This window comes from Microtus pennsylvanicus, chromosome Y (genome assembly GCF_037038515.1).
Source record: "Microtus pennsylvanicus isolate mMicPen1 chromosome Y, mMicPen1.hap1, whole genome shotgun sequence".
NCBI lineage: Eukaryota > Metazoa > Chordata > Mammalia > Rodentia > Cricetidae > Microtus > Microtus pennsylvanicus.
The window spans coordinates 37,393,974-37,410,916 of NC_134602.1; positions in this window are offsets into that span (position 1 = coordinate 37,393,974).

Below are 16,943 nucleotides of genomic sequence, written 5' to 3' on the forward strand. Positions count from 1 at the left end.
TGTCAACGAGAATGATCCGGTACTGTACCTTTACCACCATCATGATGATTCCATTGAAGGCAACCTCCACATCACGCCTGAATGTCCTCCAGTAGAGGTGACTGTGGAATTAGACAGGGATTCCTTGGAGGGCAAAAGAGTGCAGTACAACAAAAAAGATGGAACCCAAGAGATAGGTAAAATTATTTGCCAAGTTCCCAACAAACCTTCTGTGTATTTCATCAAGTTTGATAATGACTTCCATATCTATGTCTATGATTTGGTGAAGATCTGTTAAAGTGAAATTCTCAAATTTTGAGGGGCAGACTTAATTCTCTCTTTGGGAATGTGTTTTTTCAGAGATACTTCAGGTCTTCTATGAATCCTGGTATCTTTTCCAATGGATTATTCTTTCTCAAAGAATAAAAATTTGTTAACATGTTGTGTTATTTGGTCAATGATGGATTGTGTTTGGTGGATGGGGCATCACAGAAATACATGCCTCAAAACAAAGCAGGATTTATGGTGTTTTCCCCTTGGAGAGTAAAGGACTGGGGATGCGTGGTGTGGTAAAGGACAAGATGGCTGTCAAGGAAGCAGTTGAGAGGGCACAAAAAGTTGTATGATCTCGGGGCGGTATGAAGCTTGAGGGAAAACCATGTCAAATGGAAAGATGTGACCGATATCAGCGTGAGGTATTGGGACTTAAGAGGATAAAGAGTAGATTAATCAGGAAGGGACACAAATGTATACTCAAAATCAGAGATAATTAGGTTTCTTTGATGAATGGTTTAATTCGTACTGGCTGTAAGTCAAAGGATGTTTGATCTCCACTAGAGCATGTTGCTTAGTGAAAAGTGTCTCCGCTCAGTTGCTCTTCTCCAGTAAGTTGGACATCAAGCTACCTACTTAGTTTTGCCAGAATTCTGTCTGCCACCTACTTTGTCATGCCTGGATTCGGTATTGCTTGAACTCTCATAGGTCTTATCCATGCCATCCAACCCTTGTCAGTTCTTTTAAATAATTGCCCTGCCATATCTGGAAAACAGTGTTCCCTTTCATTGATCATGTTCTGTAGTACTTGGGCTATAAAACTCATGAACACACTCACCCACACACAGGATAAACATGTACATATGATGCCCACTAGTGTGTGACATGCACACATATGATGAATGCACCGAACTCCATAATATCAGTAAAGTAGGGAATCTATGATGCTAGGTGGAGTCTGGCAAAGACCCCACACACCCATCAAACCGCCAAATACCAGTATGGTACTGATGTCTGACTCCCATCCTGTAAGTAACCTGCCATCCTGTAACTGGGCTATTTTTGGTTCCTTCATCTTCACAAACTTGGTTAAAATGTTAGAGTTGTCAAACTGGGAGTTAGGGTCCAGCATGTAGATCAGCTGTCCCAGGTCAGGTGATTTGGCTACAATTTGGGTGAGAAATTGTACCAGGGAATTCTGGTACACCCTCTCCTCTTCTTCTCCCTGTCCTCATCATCACTCTTGTGGGTGGGCCTGGAGCACAAAGAAGGTAAAATGGAATAAGCCTCCTCCTTAGTGGAAAACCTTGTCAATCCTTAATTTGACCTGACTCTCTGAGGGAATGCAGCACATTTTTTCCTACTAGGTCTCCTCATTCATTGGTTCACTCATTTTTCCAATGAGTGATTGAATTCATCCATTATTCCTTGTCTCTATCTCTTCTTTCTTCCCTTCTTCCATTTCCCCCTTGATTGTAGAAATTTGAGCAGCAGGGCTGCATCCCCATGGGGCCGCCTTGTAAGGTTATGCTCCGAAATAACAACACAAAACTATTCATTTCAACACTGCCTGCCCCATTATTTTCAGCCTCTTAACCCATGTCTAATAATGTATGTTGCAGCACGAGGTGCGCTTAGAAGGAAAGATTTAGCATGTCTGACCTGGTGGCTGGCTGTATCGCCATCTGCCTCAGAGTGCAGAGCTACCATTTCTGCCCATGGGAGAGGTGCATGGCATCTCTAAGCTCAATTCCTATTCCTCCCAGCATTCTCTTATGTTTATTCCACCCACCTATGTTCTAACCTTGCAGGCCAAACAGTTTCTTTATTTAATTAACCAATGACCTATACTCCATCGTTACTCATATTTCTGTTTAAACAAGAACGGAATCTTTAACTTTAACATAGCAAAATTACATATAACAAAACAGTTATCAAGCAAGAATTACAGTTACAATATTTATATCTATTTTATCTTTTATCATAACAATGGAAAACTATTACTATCAACTCCATCAGAGACTCCAGAATAATACAGTGTTACCTAAGCAAACAAAAAGTAAGCCATTTTCAAACTCTAGAAATGACAGAGACATCTCGCTGCCTGGACAGTCACCCAAAGTTCCTCTGTACCGTTAGTGTTTCCATCCTCAGCCTACAGGCCCATAGTTTCCAGCAGACATTTCCATGAAGCAGGAAATTTCAAAGGCAGTCACTATCTGCTTGTCTTGAAGAATGTTTTGCTGACCCTTTCCTGAATCAGGAACACGAAAAGATCATCTCGCCTTTAGGCAAGTTCAGTAGTCCTCTCTCTGAGTGTTTTCTGTGTACAGTTTATGCAACAATCCAGGCAAGAGCAGTTTCTTCCCCAAATGGCTATCAAACTCCATAAGGATCCTCTTTGATGCCCATCTTCTTCCTGAAGTAGATATGTGCTGCCAAGAGTAGAGTGTCTCACTGTCATGAAAAACCCTAAGGTACTAAAACATTAAATAGCCTATTTTGTAGTCTAGAGAGATATGAATAATGCCTATCTAACTGAAATATATATATATATATATATATATATATATATATATATATATATATATATAGCTAGAAAATCTAACTAACATGACTACAAACTTGACTATTATTAATGATTATCCATTAATAACCTATATACATTATATTTTTAAATGAACTACACAATCAAAATACCTTAATTAAGATCAAAAATGCATATACATATAACAAAATTGACCTAAAATCTCTATCAGTAAAGCAAATTCTATACTAATGCAAATATTCATATCTATATCACATCCCACTTTAAATGTAAAAGAATATTTATAAGCCAAATTTGGGAACGTGGGTGCAGTTTTTTCTCTCCAAAATGCTTCCTGCTGCATGGTGGCATCATTATTGATTTATCTCAGTTGGCAGTTGAGCGAAGCAATTTTTTAAAGGTGTTCACAGCAACCTTTAAGTAGGGCGTGGTCCATCCTACCATATTAGAATAGAGGCATCCACAGACTATCACCCTCTGTGAAAACAAAATAGAAATTCCTTTCCAAAGCATCATGTTCTTAGATCCAAATTTCAAAGTCAAGGCATTTTCAAAAGATCTTTGTTGGATTATTTCAGCAGCTTTTATAAAGAAACATCTTTGAGCAGCTATTGCTACTGCCTCAAAATTCAAATGATTCAAAAAGAGCATAATAGCATACAATATCAAAATTCGCTGTGAATTTTCCATCTTTGTGCGCTTCAATTTAACCTCTATTTTGTTTATTTTTCCTTTTTATTTTTTGCCTTTTGAGACAGTTTCTCTGTATCTTTGACCTGGAATAACTCTGTATACCTGTCTGTCCTTGAAGTCTCAGAGATCTGCCTCTCTCTGCCTTTCAGGCATTGGGATTAAAGGTGTATGCTACTACACATCGAAATCACAAAGATCTGTTTGTCTCTGCCTTCAAGGCACTGGGATTAAAGGCGTGTGCTACCTCACCTTGAAGGTACAGAGGTCAATCTCCCTCTGCCTTCCATGTGTTGGGTTTACAAGTGTGTACTACCACACCCAACAACTCTCTTCCTTTTTTTAACTTTAAGAACTTCAAATTTTAGCCTGCACATATTTTTAACACACTGTAAATCAGTTAAAAATTTTCTTTGTCTTTGAATCTCTCTTTACTCTATTTCTCTCTCTGTTTTTCTGACCACATGAGTCTTTCATTTACCAAGCAATCTCAGTAGGACTAAAGTTGTGGCTTTGCTGGCCAGATGTAGCCCATTCTTTAGCTTTCTGCCATTCCAACCTTGTGGCTGAGGTACCGAACAGAGCCGCATTCAGTGCCACAAGTCTACAGTGTTTCAAGGTCCTTGCCATCAAAGAGGCTGCAACAGACAACACTCAAGCCCTCTTTCTGTAGCTGGCCCTCCTTCCTCAAACAGTCAGAGTTTGCCCAGGCAGGATGGCCCAGAAAGCCGGCATTTTAAAACAACACAGTTTGTTTTCCTGCTACTGCTGAAAACATACAAGCATTCAGTTGGCTTTATTCAACACCATTTAAATGTTTTGTGGCAGGACCTCTTAAGGGCTGCAGGGTTTTGCAGCTGAAGCTGAGTCAGCAAGCCTCTTTTAGATGAGAGCCCTTGCTTTCTTCTAGCAAGCAGAGCAGACCGAGAAATCGCTGCTACCAAGAAAACATGCTTCACTCTTTCCCAAGCTATCTCAGGCTTTCAGTGGGTTCAGTTGTCCACAAGGCTGCAAGCCATTCTGTAGTTATTTGAGCAGCGAGGCTGTGTCCCCAGCACCACGGCCTCATGAAAGTTATGCCTGAAAAAATACACAAAAACTGTATTCTTTTAAACACTGCTGGCCCATTAGATTCAGCATTTTAACCCATTTCTAATAATCAGTGTAGTATAACGAGGTGCACTTACCAGGAAAAATTCAGCATGTCTGACATGGTGGCTGGCTGCATCGACATCTGCCTCAGAGAGCATAGCTATGGCATCTGCCGGGGAGAGGGGAGCATGGCTTCTCTGAGCTCACTACCTCTTCCTCCCGGCATTCTATTTTGTTTACTCCACCTACCTATGTTCTAACCTATCAGCTGAAGCAGATACTTCCTTTAATTAATCAATAAACTTCTTCTGTCACTTTATCCTTTCAACAGCTTGCCCATATAAATCTCCCATGTGTCTTCTGTTGTATAATCTTTCATTTGTAAAGAACTTGCACTCTCAGGGGAGGATTTTTCTGACATCTCTGTGGATGGAGATCATATGAGGAAGATCAGATGAGCAACCATGACAACTCTAATGCTGTAGAGTTAGGTGGACCAGAGATTGATGGCTGACATTCCTGTGCTATGCATCAGATGCCCCTGAACTCTGGCCCTGTTGACAGACAGGCAGACATCCAGTTGGTCACACATACTTAACTCATTCGGGTTCACAGATACTGTAAATGGAGTTTTAATTCTTCTCCTAAACTAATAAAGAAACCAAGATTAGGATAAGAGAAGAGCCTGAAGTAAGGCCTCAAAATGGGTCATTTTGCAAAGGAAAGGTTACCTGCCTCCATGTATGCTGTCTCCCTTTCTTAGTCAAATCCATCCTTCCAGTGTCTAGCTAACAGCTAACCATAGGATTGAACCCAACTGCCTTTGATTTCTGAAATAAGTGCTGTCCCCTTAAGGTCTCATAACAGTACAGGAAGGTTTGTAAGACTGTCCCAGCAACAATTTAAAGCAATTCTAGGACATCAAAGATGCAGCAAATATGGTTAATTGGTAATATAGATCGTTCTGATGGGACAAAATAATTTAGAATTGAAAAAAAAAAAACAGATTGGTGTACTCACGATGAATTTACGTGATATGGCACACACAGGCTTCTGGTTCTGAATCCTCTATGCTCGGTGGGTTTTGGAGATTGTCGTGACCCTGAAACTAGCTGGAGGCTTTGGGGCCTTGAAAGGACAAGACTTAATATTTCAGGACATCCTTGTACTTGGTGCCCACTGTTTACTGATTTCCTTACAGAGAATGAGCAGCCATCTACTCCTGCTGCCATGCCTTCCCCACATGAACAGAGAGAAGACCCTATACACACAGCTCGCTTGTATCACATGTGAAGGCATAAGTCACAAACAAACTCCCACAGCAGTTTAGAATTGTGATTATTAGAATGATTAGTTCTTGAAAGGGGAAAAACTTAGAGATCACAATCCCTTACAAAAGCCCTCTGCAGGATCAGGAAAGGAGCCTAGTAGCCAGAAGGGAAGCTCAAGCAAGAGATCAAGCTGAAGGTAGAAGTTGATTTTTAAAAGAGAGAGAGACCACAACTCAATGGGCTGGTATCTCAGTGGCTATTCAGGAAACATCACAGAGAAAGGATCTGCTTCATGCATGAGAGTCACCGATGATTTCCCTTTAAGAAAAAAACCCATCAAAACTCTCATTAACATCATCAGCATTCAACAACATGTCTATGATTTCTTTGCCTTGCCTTTGATTGTGCAGTAAATGATGCTGATAGTTAATCTGTGCAATTAATGCAAATTTCCTTGTAACCGACTAGATAGAATAGACAGGTTATCTTAAACACAGCAGGGAGTCACTCTACGATGGAACTGGTTCATCATCACCTGTGTGACAGTGACATAATTAAGATCTTCCTTTGTCTATAAATCTCATTATGTTCAACATGATATGTTGTCATACAGATTTCTTAGGATTTTGTCCCACTGGTGGTTTCCTTGGTATTCTTACATAATTTTTGCCAGATCCAATCAGTTTTGCCATGCACTCTCAACTCCACGTCATTGTGTTCCCCTTATGTTCCAGTCCAGGCATTTTAGATCTCTTGTAACTGTTGTAAGAGTATCTCATGTTCCACCTAAATGATTTAGGGTTTTATTTAGGCTGGGTTTTATCTTCCATCACTGAGTTCATTGACTTTCCTTGGGCGTAATTCCTGGGACACTGAGCCTAACTCCTGGGGGATTCCTCCAGTTTTTTCTCCTTGCTGAGTCAGTTTACACTCTCACTATTACTGTGAGAGTGTTTCTGTAGCAAATATTCTTCTCAAGATGAGAAGAAACTTCAATATTACAATCCATTTGTTATTGTGATTTAAATACACAGACAGAAAACACACAAGTTAATGCACATACACTGATGATATCTCAATTTATGGGGCCATTCTGGGGAAATCAAGATCGATATCTCTCGAGTGGTTCTCAGAAGGCCATAGGGTGACCCTCTCTAGGTACTTAAGCAGGGAGGAGAAGATGAACGCACTGTTACATGTCCCTAGTAACTATGTGTGCCTTGTCCCATAGTCAGACTGATGACTGACTATCTTGAAAACCACCATGGAACTTTTGTTTGGCAAATGACGGAGATCAAGTCAGGGTCAAAATCAGAAAACTAGATGGAGCTTCCAAGCTCCAGTGGAAGAGCAGATGGATGGAGAAAAAGAGCAAGGATGTCAGGAATATAAGGGCTTGGTCCACACTATGAGACACTGTGCCTGAACTAAGGGGATTTCAACTAATCCAGTGACCTGGGAATGAAAGAACATGGGATCAAACTGGAAGCTCTGAATGTGGCTGACAATTGGAGCAGACGGAGAAGCCAAAGATAATGGCACTTGCAATTGTCTGCATATCATACACTGGCTTTTTGTGATCATATTTTTTGTGGATGCATACCTTGCTAAATCTGGATGGATGAAGGGTGGGCTTGGACTTCCCACAGCTCAAAGTACCCTGCCCTCTATTTGGACTGGTGTTTGAGTGGAGAGGTTTATTTGCGGAGCAAGAAGAATGTGGGAGGAGGAAGAGAAGTGGAAAGTTTGATAATTATTATTATGAAGTAATAAGTAATAGAAAAATCAATAGAAAATAAACAATGAGGACATTGGAGCTAGGAAAAAAAAGCATTCATGTGAGTTGTTGACTCAGACCAAAAATCATTTTACAGAAAAAAAAAACACATAAAGGGGTTGAGTTACTTGGAAAATATGACTCAAGTAATTGGGAAGAAGATTGGGGTTTATTTTGCATCTTCATGGGGCTGTATGAGCAGCATTTTAGGACCTGTATGCTGGATATTTCTGGGGGTTAGTAGGGAAGAAACCTGGCTAGGAGGAGTTTTATGACATAAGTAGGGCCTTGATGATGTCACAAAGCTTTGGTTGGGGGTGGCAACTCTGTTCCACATGAAGCACTGGTCTTCTGTGAAGGTGGGCTTACTATCTTCATGGTGGCTGAGGAGGTCAGTTCAGCTCTTGGGCTCCACAACTGTTCAACAGAATTTCCAGAAGTTGGAATCTAGAGAGCCAAGATATTTCCTTTTGGTAAATATGTTTAGGAAGCAACTAGGACCTCTGTAGTCAAAGAAAGGTTTCTTTCAAATCTGCTCTGGGTCCAAAATTTATGTCGTTAACAGCTCCTATATTTGATAGCTGGGGGACGGTTAATGTCGGGTATTCTCCCCACTCTATCTTTGCTAAAAATGTCCAATTCCTCAGTCCACTTAAATGGCAAAGATCCTCTTTGTCCATATGTGTTTTAAAAGATAATTATTTCTAATAGGTGCTGTTGCACAGATTAATGTTTCTTTCTTTTGGCAGTTTGACTCACAGTACTCACTTCTCTAATGAAGATACAGAATATCTTTATGTAATCAACCTGGATCTGGATCAGGAGACACAATAGAGAGAGCCAGTGGACTGGAGTGCCCTGACCTTGGGCAGGTGGTTATAGATCAGCCAACTAACCAGTAGCTTGAGTGGTAAGGAGAGGAGTGGCTGTTCTTTGAATTCTTTGCCATCTGTTCAGATATTTCTTTGTAGTAATAAGGAGCAGCGGCGGGGCTGCATCCCCAACACCCCAGCCGCCTGGCTCGGCTAGCTTATGCCCCGAAATAATTACACAGACACTGTATTCATTTAAACATTGCTTTGGCCCTTAGCTCTAGCCCTTACTGGCTAATTCTCACATATTAATTTAGCCCTTTTCTAATCATCTGTGTAGCGCCCCTAGGTGCGCTTACCGGGAAGATTCTAGGCTAAGTCCATCCTGGGTCGGAGCTTCATAGCGTGCGTCTTCCCTGGAGCAGGTAGCATGGCGTCTCTCTTGTGTCTGCTCTGGAGAGGAGAGCTGCGGAGTCTGACCTCACTTCCTCTTCCTCCCAGTGTTCTGTTCTGTTTACTCCACCCACCTAAGGGTGGGCCTATCCAATGGGCCTAGCAGTTTCTATATTGCTTAGCCAATGAAATCAACAGATTGTTATGACACTCCCACATCACTTCCCCTTTTTCTGTTTAAACAAAAAAAGGAAGGCTTTAACTTTAACATAGCAAAATTACATATAACAAAACAGTTATCATGTAAAAGTTACATCAGAAACATTTATACATATAACAAAATTGACCGTAAATCTCTATCAATAAAGCAAAATCTATACTAATGCAAATTATTCATGTCTATATCATATCCCCCTTTTAATGTAAAAGAACATTTATAAACCATATTTGGGAACATGGGCGCAGTTTTTTCTCTCCAAACTGCTTCCTGCTGAATGGGGGCATCGTTAATTAGGTCTTTCATGGTATAACCTGTGTGCTAGTTTCATCTCAGTTGGCAGTTGAGCAAAGCAATTTTCTGAAGATGTTCACAGCAACCCTTCAGGAGGACGTGGTCCATCATACCAAATCGGAATAGAAGAAATCCATAGAGTCTCATCCTCTGTGAAAACAAAAGAAGAATCTCTTTTCCAAAGTATCATATCCTTAGATCCAAATTCTGAAATCATACCCTCATGATATCCGTACTGGTTCCAATTGGCAGCCCATATAATGAAATGTCTCTCTGTACTTAGCTCCTTCACATTCAAAAATTTTAAAGAAAACACAATAATACAAAGAATCCAGACTCTCTGTGAATTTTTCATCTTTACGCGGCTTATATTTCTTTATTTCTTTTAATCTCTTAACTATCTGCACTCTAAAGACTTTACCTTTTTTTTAAAACCATTAACTATATTCTCTATATTCTTTTTCTTCTCTTTCCCAAGCCTACGTACATTCATCCAACAGTGTGACTCATTTAGTGGTCTGAATCTGTCCTATTGTGAATCTGCAATTTTTTACCATCCAGGAGCACTTTTGATTTATGCCTTTAAATCACTAGGCGCTTAAGAAGCTAAGCTGTGACAGTCCTAAGTTAACTCTTTGCTTTTTGAGCATATATCTGTAGACCAGGCTGTCTTTGAACTCTCGGAGATCCGCCTGTCTCTGCCTCCCAGGCATTGGGATTAAAGGCGTACACTACTACACCTTGAACTCACAGAGATCTGTTTGTCTCTGCTTTTTAGGCACTGGGATTAAAGGAGTGTGCTATCACACCTTGAAGTCACAGAGATTTACTTTAAGAATTTTAACTTTTAGTCTGCATATATTTTAACACTGTAAATCATTTAAAATTTTTCTTTGTCTTTGAATCTCTCTTTACTGTATATCTCTCTTTTTCTGATCACATGAGTCCTTAATTTACCAAGCAATCTCGGTAGGACTAAAGGCGTGGGTTTGCCGGCTAGATGTAGCCCATTCCTTAGCTTTCCAGCCTCATGGCTGAGGTACTGGCTGTAGCCATGTTTATAGCATTTCAAGGTCCCTGCCAGCCAGCGAGCTACAACAGACAACACTCAAGTCCTCTCTCGGTAGCTGGCCCTCCTGCCTCAAACAGTCAGAGTTTGCCCTGGCAGGATGGACCAGAAAGCCGGCATTTTTAAACGGCACAGCTTTTTTCCTGCTACGGCTGAAAACCGAAAAGCATGTGTTCAGCTTTTCGTCAACACCGTATAAGTGTTTCGTGGCAGGATCTCTTAATGAGCTGCAGGCTTTGCAGCTAAAGCTGAGTCAGGAAGCCTCTCGTAGATGAGGCGCTTGCTTGCTTCTGGCAAGCAGAGTAGACCCCAGAAATTGCCATAATCAAGAAAACATGCTTCACACTTTCCCAAGCTTTGTCAGGCTTTCAGAGGGTTCAGTTAGCCACACGTCTGGGCGTCATTTGTAGTAATAAGGAGCAGCGGCGGGGCTGCATCCCCGACACCCCAGCCGCCTGGCTCGGCTAGCTTATGCCCCGAAATAATTACACAGACACTGTATTCATTTAAACATTGCTTTGGCCCTTAGCTCTAGCCCTTACTGGCTAATTCTCACATATTAATTTAGCCCATTTCTAATCATCTGTGTAGCGCCCCAGGGTGCGCTTACCGGGAAGATTCTAGCCTAAGTCGATCCTGGGTCGGAGCTTCATAGCGTGCGTCTTCCCTGGAGCAGGTAGCATGGCGTCTCTCTTGCGTCTGCTCTGGAGAGGAGAGCTGCGGAGTCTGACCTCACTTCCTCTTCCTCCCAGTGTTCTGTTCTGTTTACCACCCACCTAAGATGGGCCTATCCAATGGGCCTAGCAGTTTCTTTATTGCTTAGCCAATGATATCAACAGATTGTTATGACACTCCCACATCATTTCTTTCTCACTTTAGGTATAGGCATAGCTTCCTCTCTCATTGATATAGTAAGTCAGGAAGTAGGTTTCTCAGTAGAGGTCAATTGCATTTTGCAGCAGGAATATGTCTCTGATACACATATACTGAGCTGTAGACAAGAGTTTGATAATTTTCCTATTAATTTATTAAGAACATATTACATTTAGGTATCCAAATCAATTCAGCCCTGCCTTTTTCACCTGCTCCAAAGTTATTCCTAAAAAGAGCCTTGACCTCACATGCTCACCTTCTTATCCTTGCAGGCACTTATGGTGGAGGAAACCACTTTGTGTCTGATTTAAACTGAAGAGTTCTTCCTATGCAGAGATTGGCAGCTATGAAGCCCAAGCACAGAAACAGAGCCAAGAGACAGAGGAACAGGAGTGCTGTGGCCTATCTCAGAAAGTCTCCCGCCATGATGAAGATGCCTCTTAGTATGAGTTGCATGCCACCTCTCCAGAAGAAGAATGGGCCATCGCTCCAGAAGCAAAAACTTAGTAAGCCTTTTGAGGCCCTGGAGAATATTGTTGGCCGCAGAATTTCTCATGGCTGGAAGGAAGCCAATGAACCAGTCACCCATTGGAAAGCCATCATTCTAGATCAACTGCCAACATATCCCTCTCTCTATTTGTTGAAATATGATGGGATTGATTGTGTCTATGGCTTGGAGCTTCATAATGATGAAAGGATTTTAAACCTGAAGATCCTGCCTAATAATGTGCCATTTCCTCAGGTGACAACACTCATCTCTCAAACACCATAGTTGGCAGAGCAGTGAAACATACATTCATGGGCACAAATGGCTCTAAGAATGACTGGAACGGGATGGTCCTAGAAGAGGTGCCAATCATGAAGACCTGGTTTTATATTACCTACAAGAAAGATCCGGTCTTGTACATTTACCACCTCCTGGATGACTACCTGGAAGGCAACCTCCACATCATGCCAGGCTCTAAGGAAGATTGGAGTGGCGTGGTCCCAGATGAGGTGCAGACCATAACGACCTGTTTCTACATTGTCAACGAGAATGATCCAGTCCTGTACCTTTACCACCATCATGATGATTCCATTGAAGGCAACCTCCACATCACGCCTGAATGTCCTCCAGGAGAGGTGACTTTGGAATTAGGCAGGGATTCCTTGGAGGGCAAAAGAGTGCAGTACAACAAAAAAGATGGAACCCAAGAGATAGGTAAAATTATTTGCCAAGTTCCCAACAAACCTTCTGTGTATTTCATCAAGTTTGATAATGACTTCCATATCTATGTCTATGATTTGGTGAAGATCTGTTAAAGTGAAATTCTCAAATTTTGAGGTGCAGACTTAATTCTCTCTTTGGGAATGTTTTTTTTTCAGAGATACCTCAGGTCTTCTATGAATCCTGGTATATTTTCCAATGGATTATTCTTTCTCAAAGAATAAAAATTTGTTAACATGTTGTGTTATTTGGTCAATGATGGATTGTGTTTGGTGGATGGGGCATCACAGAAATACATGCCTCAAAACAAAGCAGGATTTATGGTCTTTTCCCCTTGGAGAGTAAAGGACTGGGGATGCGTGGTGTGGTAAAGGACAAGATGACTGTCAAGGAAGCAGTGGAGAGGGGACAAAAAGTTGTATGATCTCGGGGCGGTATGAAGATTGAGGGAAAACCATGTCAAATGGAAAGATGTGACCGATATCAGCGTGAGGTATTGGGACTTAAGAGGAAAAAGAGTAGATTAATCAGGAAGGGAAACAAATGTATACTCAAAATCAGAGAAAATTAGGTTTCATTTGATGAATGGTTTAATTCGTACTGGCTGTAAGTCAAAGGATGTTTGATCTCCACTAGAGCATCTTGCTTAGTGAAAAGTGTCTCCGCTCAGTTGCTCTTCTCCAGTAAGTTGGACATCAAGCTACCTACTTAGTTTTGCCAGAATTCTGTCTGCCACCTACTTTGTCATGCCTGGATTCGGTATGCCTTGAACTCTCATAGGTCTTATCCATATCATCCAACCCTTGTCAGTTCATTTAAATAATTGCCCTGCCATATCTGGAAAACAGTGTTCCCTTTCATTGATCATGTTCTGTAGTACTTGGGCTATAAAACTCATGAACACACTCACCCACACACAGGATAAACATGTACATATGATGCCCACTAGTGTGTGACATGCACACATATGATGAATGCACCGAACTCCATAATATCAGTAAAGTAGGGAATCCATGATGCTAGGTGGAGTCTGGCAAAGACCCCACACACCCATCAAACCGCCAAATACCAGTATGGTACTGATGTCTGACTCCCATCCTGTAAGTAACCTGCCATCCTGTAACTGGGCTATTTTTGGTTCCTTCATCTTCACAAACTTGGTTAAAATGTTAGGGTTGTCAAACTGGGAGTTAGGGTCCAGCATGTAGATCAGCTGTCCCAGGTCAGGTGATTTGGCTACAATTTGGGTGAGAAATTGTACCAGGGAAATCTGGTACACCCTCTCCTCTTCTTCTCCCTGTCCTCATCATCACTCTTGTGGGTGGGCCTGGAGCACAAAGAAGGTAAAATGGAATAAGCCTCCTCCTTAGTGGAAAACCTTGTCAATCCTTAATTTGACCTGACTCTCAGAGGGAATGCAGCACATTTTTTCCTACTAGGTCTCCTCATTCATTGGTTCACTCATTTTTCCAATGAATGATTGAATTCATCCATTCTTCCTTGTCTCTCTCTCTTCTTTCTTCCCTTCTTCCATTTCCCCCTTGATTGTAGAAATTTCAGCAGCAGGGCTGCATCCCCATGGGGCCGCCTTGTAAGGTCATGCTCCGAAATAACAACACAAAACTATTCATTTCAACACTGCCTGCCCCATTATTTTCAGCCTCTTAACCCATGTCTAATAATGTATGTTGCAGCACGAGGTGCGCTTAGAAGGAAAGATTTAGCATGTCTGACCTGGTGGCTGGCTGTATCGCCATCTGCCTCAGAGTGCAGAGCTACCATTTCTGCCCATGGCAGAGTTGCATGGCATCTCTAAGCTCAATTCCTATTCCTCCCAGCATTCTCTTATGTTTATTCCACCCACCTATGTTCTACCCTTTCAGGCCAAAGAGTTTCTTTATTTAATTAACCAATGACCTATACTCCATCGTTACACATATTTCTGTTTAAACAAGAACGGAATCTTTAACTTTAACATAGCAAAATTACATATAACAAAACAGTTATCAAGCAAGAATTACAGTTACAATATTTATATCTATTTTATCTTTTATCATAACAATGGAAAACTATAACTATCTATCTATTCTTCCACTCCATCAGAGACTCCAGAATAATACAGTATTACCTAAGCAAACAAAAAGTAAGACATTTTCAAACTCTAGAAATGACAGAGACATCTCGCTGCCTGGACAGTCACCCAAAGTTCCTCTGTACCGTTGGTGTTTCCATCCTCAGCCTACAGGCCCATAGTTTCCAGCAGACATTTCCATGAAGCAGGAAATTTCAAAGGCAGTCACTATCTGCTTGTCTTGAAGAATGTTTTGCTGACCCTTTCCTGAATCAGGAACACGAAAATATCATCTCACCTTTAGGCAAGTTCAGTAGTCCTCTCTCTGAGTGTTTTCTGTGTACAGTTTATGCAACAATCCAGGCAAGAGCAGTTTCTTCCCCAAATGGCTATCAAACTCCATAAGAATCCTCTTTGATGCCCATCTTCTTCCTGAAGTAGATATGTGCTGCCAAGAGTAGAGTGTCTCACTGTCATGAAAAACCCTAAGGTACTAAAACATTAAATACCCAATTTTGTAGTCTAGAGAGATATGAATAATGCCTATCTCACTGAAATATATATATCTATGGAGCTAGAAAATCTAACTAACATGACTACAAACTTGACTATTATTAATGATTTTCCATTAATAACCTATATACATTATATTTTTAAATGAACTACACAATCACAATACCTTAATTAAGATCAAAAATGCATATACATATAACAAAATTGACCTAAACTCTCTATCAGTAAAGCAAAATCTATACTAATGCAAATATTCATATCTATATCACATCCCACTTTAAATGTAAATGAACGTTTATAAGCCATATTGGGAACGTGGGTGCAGTTTTTTCTCTACAAAATGCTTCCTGCTGAATGGTGGCATCATTATTGATTTATCTCAGTTGGCAGTTGAGCGAAGCAATTTTTTAAAGGTGTTCACAGCAACCTTTAAGTAGGGCGTGGTCCATCCTACCATATTAGGATAGAGGCATCCACATACTATCACCCTCTGTGAAAACAAAATAGAAATTCCTTTCCAAAGCATCATGTCCTTAGATCCAAATTTCAAAGTCAAGGCATTTTCAAAATATCTATGTTGGATTATTTCAGCAGCTTTTATAAAGAAACATCTTTGAGCAGCTATTGCTACTGCCTCAAAATTCAAATGATTCAAAAAGAGCATAATAGCATACCATATCAAAATTCGCTGTGAATTTTCCATCTTTGTGCGCTTCAATTTAACCTCTATTTTGTTTATTTTTCCTTTTTATTTTTTGCCTTTTGAGACAGGTTCTCTGTATCTTTGACCTGGAATAACTCTGTATACCTGTCTGTCCTTGAAGTCTCAGAGATCTGCCTCTCTCTGCCTTTCAGGCATTGGGATTAAAGGTGTATGCTACTACACATTGAACTCACAAAGATCTGTTTGTCTCTGCCTTCAAGGCACTGGGATTAAAGGCGTGTGCTACCTCACCTTGAAGGTACAGAGGTCAATCTCCCTCTGCCTCCCATGTGTTGGGTTTACAGGTGTGTACTACCACACCCAACAACTCTCTTCCTTTTTTTAACTTTAAGAACTTCAAATTTAGCCTGCACATATTTTTAACACACTGTAAATCATTTAAAAATTTTCTTTGTCTTTGAATCTCTCTTTACTCTATTTCTCTCTCTGTTTTTCTGACCACATGAGTCTATTATTTACCAAGAAATCTCAGTAGGACTAAAGCCGTGGCTTTGCTGGCCAGATGTATCCCATTCCTTAGCTTTCTGCCATTCCAACCTTGTGGCTGAGGTACCGAACAGAGCCGCATTCAGTGCCACAAGTCTACAGTGTTTCAAGGTCCTTGCCATCAAAGAGGCTGCAACAGACAACATTCAAGCGCTCTTTCTGTAGCTGGCCCACCTTCCTCAAACAGTCAGAGTTTGCCCAGGCAGGATGGCCCAGAAAGCCGGCATTTTAAAACAACACAGTTTTTTCTCCTGCTACTGCTGCAAACATACAAGCATTCAGTTGGCTTTTATCAACACCATTTAAATGTTTTGTGGCAGGACCTCTTAAGGGCTGCAGGGTTTTGCAGCTGAAGCTGAGTCTGCAAGCCTCTTTTAGATGAGAGCCCTTGCTTTCTTCTAGCAAGCAGAGCAGACCGAGAAATCGCTGCTACCAAGAACACATGCTTTACTCTTTCCCAAGCTTTCTCAGGCTTTCAGTGGATTCAGTTGTCCACAAGCTGCAAGCCATTCTGTAGTTATTTGAGCAGCGAGGCTGTGTCCCCAGCACCTCGGCCGCATGAAGGTTATGCCTGCAATAAATACACAAAAACTGTATTCTTTTAAACACTGCTGGCCCATTAGATTCAGCATTTTAACCCATTTCTAATAATCA